The sequence below is a fragment of the Nyctereutes procyonoides genome, unplaced genomic scaffold (genome assembly GCF_905146905.1).
Source record: "Nyctereutes procyonoides isolate TBG_1078 unplaced genomic scaffold, NYPRO_anot_genome, whole genome shotgun sequence".
Taxonomy (NCBI): Eukaryota; Metazoa; Chordata; class Mammalia; order Carnivora; family Canidae; genus Nyctereutes; species Nyctereutes procyonoides.
The window spans coordinates 12,060,806-12,066,805 of NW_026575151.1; the positions used below are offsets into that span (position 1 = coordinate 12,060,806).

The window sequence follows — 6,000 nt, forward strand, 5'->3', positions numbered from 1 at the left end:
CTAAACAGCCAGGCTTATAAAGCTCACATTATTACGGAGGAAAAAAATGCAGCTGCTGGCTGACGGGATGGCTAAACACAACAAATACCAGGAAAATCTCAAACCACTTTTTTTTTTCTTAACTACATCCTTGCCAATTATTTCTCCACAGCTTTGGAAACTTGTTTTCACCTCTACCCTTTTTCCAAAAAGAATTTAACCCTGGGGGAAAAAATTAAGACCTCAAAACCAAGTACAAATTGCTCATTTAAAGAACAGGAATTAAGGATGTGGGGGCTTTTCTTCCTTAAAAGCTCATCATTCTGTAGAAAGAATCTGAATCCTGTCCTGATTCTTCTTGAGCAGTGGAGCAGTTTTGGGTTTTGTGTTAGTTAATTTTAATTTAAAAAAAAAAAAGGCACCATTCTTGAGAAGCTGTTGCTATGAGACTTCCTGAGCCTCAACAGATGGCCACAGAGGAGTTCTCAGCCCTGAGCTCTGGGCTGTGAAGCCCTCCACTCAGGCATACCATTAACATTCCTGGAATACCTTGGAAGGCAATGCGGGCCTGCAGCCCTCAGACTAGCTCACCCGCAGCTCCCCGGCTGGTTTCCCTTGTGAGGGGGCCCTGGGCCGAAATCTGTTATAAATGAATGATCAGGCCTCTCTAGGAAAAGGCCACAGCAGAGAGGTTGCTGTCCTTCCCAGTTAAGCTTCGAACAAACTTTACCAACACACCTGCGGGGTTGTGAGCCATTTGGGTGAACATGAGGGTGCCCACATACGCAGGTGCACAAATATACCTACACGTGTGCACACATGCACACAAACACACCACACTCCATGACCCAATGCACTTTATTGTTTTCAAGCCTCTGGCCCCCTCTCCCAGACACAAGACAATCCATTTAAGAGAATAGCTTATTTCTGGACTGAAGCATCTTTAGTGCCCAGAAAGAACTACTGTGGGCAACGTTTAAGGCTTCCTGATTTCTCTTTTGATAGAAAAACAGAAAAAGAAGGAACATTCAAGTTTCTACACTCTCACTAATTTCTCGGTGCTATCAGAGAAATCATTCCATTTCGTCATCTTTCTCTCTTCCAAACTGCCACAATGATACTGACCGACATGCATCAGATAGAGGAATTAATGAGGCATGTTTAACAAACAACCGAGAAATCATTGCATAAATATCAGGTCAGTAAGACCAGCCTTCACTGCTGCCAGGGAAAAGATAAGGAAGGGACTTGGAGATGGACCTCAGGGCCTAACTGCTGGGACCACCACCCGTGGAGGGCTAGTCTGGAATGCCTGACCACAGTTTTTGGTGGGAAAGATCTACTGGTAGCTTTACTGGTCACTAAGGAGCTCTGGTACTTGGGGAAAAAACCAGGTGATTCTAAAGAGCCATAGCTTTTCGGGGTGAGGCTCATTTAAATTCCATCCCCAGAGTTGTCACTTTAAAACCAGGCCTAGAGACGCCTGGGTGGCTCAGCGGTTGAGCATCTGCCTTTGGCTCAGGGCATGATCCCAGTTTAGGGATCAAGTCCCACATCGGGCTTCCTGTGAGGAGCCTGCTTCTCCCTCTGCCTATGTCTCTGTGTCTCTCATGAATAAATAAATAAAACCTTAAAAATAAAAAATAAAAAAATAAAACCAGGCCTGGAGTGTACGAGCAGAGTCCTATCCTACTTCAGATGTCTGACACCAGTGCTCACTTGATCACTTGACAGGACATCAGAGCAATCCTACCCATTTCAGTTCGCACAAGTTTTTAAAAAGCTTTTCCCCCAGTGATATCAGATGATAAGCTACAAATACCACAGTCACTATCACCATCATTTGACATTTATTTTTTCATCTAATCTGTCCAACTGAGAGGCAAAATGACTCGAGACTGCTTTGGTCCCTGCTTCTTCCAAAACCATCGGTTTATCCTGTGGTATAGTTACCCCCTTGTCTCCAAAATGTGAACATTAGGAATGCTGGAAGTTGCTGTGGTTGTTGTTTAAAACATGCCTTCTAGAGGCTTGGCCTAACAAGGAGTGCCAACTTTTCCCTCTTAACCAGAGACATTTAAGGAGTGAACATGGGAAGATGCTTCTGTTTCCATGTGTCTAGCGCCAGGGAATCCCATCTTGTTTGTCTGTCCCCATGGCCATTGAGCAAAGGGAGATTTCACCCAGCTATTCCAGCTTCTGAGCTCACAGGCCTGCCCAGCTCAGCAAAGTCAGGGGCAAAAGGCTGAGATCTGGGGCCATTTTGAAGGGGGTGGAGAGGGAGAGGACAAGAGGGGGGAGGGAGAGACTGCCTGACAAAGGCAGCTATCATTTGGATAACTGCACATTTCAGGCAGAGCTAATGGGACACACGATGTGTGTCTGGGAAGGGAAGGCTGAGTGCACTCTATTATGCCCTATTGTGTGCTGTCCACAACACCAGAGGGGACTCTCACCACGCTGTACTCCAGGGAGGTGGGCAGGCATTCCACAGCTCCAGAAAGGATACTTTATTTTTAAAGGCAGAAAGGATATTTTAAAAAATTGTCACTGGGGAAGAAAATGAATTTAAGATACTTAATTCCCTGCCCCAATCTAACCCTCTAATGATAATGGTCTTGGGATGAAATGTGTGTGTGTGTGTGTGTGTGTCTTAGTTATTAACAACTGTGTTAAATTTCATATTTGAGGGTCCCCCGGTACTCTGCAGATATGTACAAGGGCTTTCTATACTCTTAATAGGGAATGTGAGGTTTCTGTGACTTTATTTTTTAATTAGAGATAAAGAGGTTTTTCAACTAGCTCTCTCTTCCTGTCTGTACCTTTTAAAACACCAGGGGTTTTATGAATAGTGTTTTGTGTGTGTGTGTTTTTAAGATCATGATTGGGGCTAAGTCAGTATTTATCCTTCTCTATACAAAAATGACTTATCTTTAACCCAGGAAAGCATCTTGGTTTGTACACTCTCTAGGTTCTAATTCATAAGGGAAGATTTTTGAAATTTAAATTCATGCTAAATATACATTATTTATTTAGCTTTCCAACACCCATTTCTCCTTTAACCTCTCAAATTCACTTGGCATCTACCTATCTACCTACCAACCAATCTATTTTTTCAATTGCCATCAACCATCTGTGCTATTTGCATACATATTATATTTAAAATGATTACTGTAGACCTGTGCCATGACCATGCTTCAGTCCCTAGGTAGTGTTCTGATGCTTTCATTCATCAAAGCAGTCATTTTTAGTACTTATACTTAGTATTACTATGATGTTGAACTTATTGTAGGAAAATGTTTTTTATAAAAGCAAATTATCTAACAGACAAGAAAGATGGAAATTTCCAACTGGCTACAAATATTGGAAGAAAAAGATATATTTCAGGAAAATTGGCATAGATGGCAAGTGAAGGGTTTCTAAATGCTTATCTGCTTTTTTATCACCTCTATCTATTTTCTATATTATCATTTACTATTTGAACAGAACGATTTGGAATTGGTAAATGAAGAAATCTTTGTTTCATGAAGGTATTTACATCTTTGGAATCCATATGGTAGGAATAGTAGTCTCAGAACCTCTTTGGATTTATAAATGGACCTTTACCCATTTATAGAGGGTTTTCATTGAAAATATCAAAATCAAAGAGGAAATCACTTCCTCCCTATCACTTCAAAACAGGCAGGGGTAGAAGCACTGGTTCCAAACCACTAGTGTTTTTTTTTTGTTTTTTTTTTTTTTACCAACTTCAAATTATTAAATCCTGGAACTACATGTATACTGACAACAATCCAAGAGGGGAGACAGGATGATCCCTGAAGTATCTGTCAATCAAACTACAAGGAAAATGAAATCAAGATAGAGCTTAATAAAATAATAAAAAAATTCAAAAATCTAAAAAAAAGATAGAGCTCAATATTCCTAAGTATCTCACTTTGCTCAAATTTAGGTGCTTGCTTTTAGAACCTGCCTTTTTTTTTTTAACATCAGAATGAGCAAAGGGAGCCAAGCCAATACAATCAACCCCCTCACTGAAGTGAAATTCACTGATTCTACTATGTTGAACAAATCATAAAAAGAAAAACTGCTTTCATATCACAAGAGGAAAAGTTAAAGACAGCTTTAAAAATAAGTGAGAATCAGAATTACACTATAAATCCTGGGGTTGCATAATTGAAAGGAGCCAAGATACTCAAACTAACTTTATTTTATTGTATGAGCTGGCATATATATTTCTGGCCTTAATTGGAAGTTACTTTATTCTATGATCACTTGAGTTTCTCATCAAATAGGAAGGAGTGCACAATGAGGTGTCAACTGCCTGCAAGGGTCACAATAATTTGTTAAGCCCCCCTGCCCCCCGTTTACATCATTACGTATGCCGTGGTATCATTTTGCCAATGCATCTGGTGGCTGAATACCACAGCAATTTCACCATAAAGGTCGACACTAAACACCTTCCCTGCCTCTCTTTCATTTACCTCCTCAATACTGGCATTTCTGTCATGATCAACGTAGAAATAATGTTGAGAAAGATCTGGTTTAAAATGGACTTACCTTAAGGGAAGTCTAGGCCAGCATTTCCATTATCCTCAGTTATCTGTTAGGTATCTCTGTCCAGCGTGCCACTGGGCCGCACTGGGCCGCGCTGGCCCGCCAGGGGGGCCCGGTGACTCCAGGGGGGTGGGACAGAAGGACCGCTTCTCACCGCCCAGGAAGGCGAGAGCTACGACACAGGTGTCTAACACCGCCAGGCACCTCTGCTCGGAACCTGCAATCAAAGGGCTGCCCCGATTAGGCAAGTACAAAAGGCAGTTCGGGTTACTGCCCTCCCCCCAGCCAATGGCCAGCCGGCCTGCCTGACAGCAGCAGGCCCCCATGGAAGAGGAAGTGCCCGAAAACCGGTTTCTGCAGTGGCCGGTGCGGCCCCGCGCACCGAGAAAGCTGTCAAGCTGCTGTAAGGAGAGCTTGTGGTAAGGGTAAGCCATCTTGGCCCTTCCCCACACAGGGTCTCCCCTGGGTCCTCTGACTCATTACCACAGCATGCACCCTAATGACAAAGCAAAGGTAAGGAAGAATGAATGGCTTTGCCAGCTTTAATCATGGAGTGCCCCTGTCTGCTCTTCCTCCCACCTCTTGCCTTTTGGGCTGGATAAGTTCAGTTGGCTTTTTAAAATTTTATTTATTTATTCATGAGACACACACAGAGAGAGGCAGAAACACAGGCAGAGGGAAAAGCAGGCTCCATGCAGGGAGCCCGATGAGGAACTCGATCCCAGGACCCTGGGATCATGCCCTGGTCCCAAGGCATATGCTCAACCACTGACCCACCCAGGCATCCCTGGAGAAGTTCAGTTTTTAATAATTAATTATGGTTTTTGCCAGCAACAGCTTCTCACAGAAACCAGGAGAAGGCAAGGGAGAATCAAATTAAGAAAAATCTTTCAATGGTCCTTGTTTCCAACAATAAAATTCAATACTGTAAAAATTCAATACTGTAAAAATTCAATACTGTAAAAATTCAATACTGTAAAAATCAACCCAGAGTAATTTACGAACTTAGTGTTTATTTAAAACACACACACACACACACACACACAAAACATTAGAGCACTGCATTCTAAAATTCAGTACAGTCAAATGCCATGGAGCTCACCTTTGTGGATAGAATCTTTATAGGTTTCCTAAACTATAAGCTAGAGGAATTTTGCTTAAATCTATCATCTGAGCCTCTGAAACTGCAATCCTTTGCAGCTGTATGGAGAAGTAGCACTTGATTCAAGTTTTGGTATTTGCCCCAGACTGTATGGGTCAGCCTAACAGTAACCATAGACACAAAGAGAGAGAAAAGGAATAGTGCACACAGAAAAAAAAACAGTCTCCAAGTGTGTCTGAGTGTGTGGGTATGTAAATGCATTTTCATTAGTTAACAGCTGCTGTGGTGAGAAAAAAACAAATTATAGGATCCAAGGCTAATCTGTAAACCTTGCTAAAAAATCTTAAGAACACTTTTAATTTTTA

The 6,000-nt window shown here is 42.0% G+C and overlaps 1 protein-coding gene across 1 annotated transcript in view; it reads right to left on the reverse strand.

The window, feature by feature from the left end:
* SHROOM3 (shroom family member 3) overlaps window positions 1-4,713 on the reverse strand; it is a 173,010-nt gene extending 168,297 nt beyond the window's left edge. Inside the window, exon 1 of the mRNA XM_055313024.1 lies at window positions 4,537-4,713. The gene's annotated coding sequence lies outside the window, so the exon portion shown is untranslated. The remainder of the gene's footprint in view (window positions 1-4,536) is intronic.
* Between the last annotated feature and the right edge of the window lie 1,287 nt (window positions 4,714-6,000).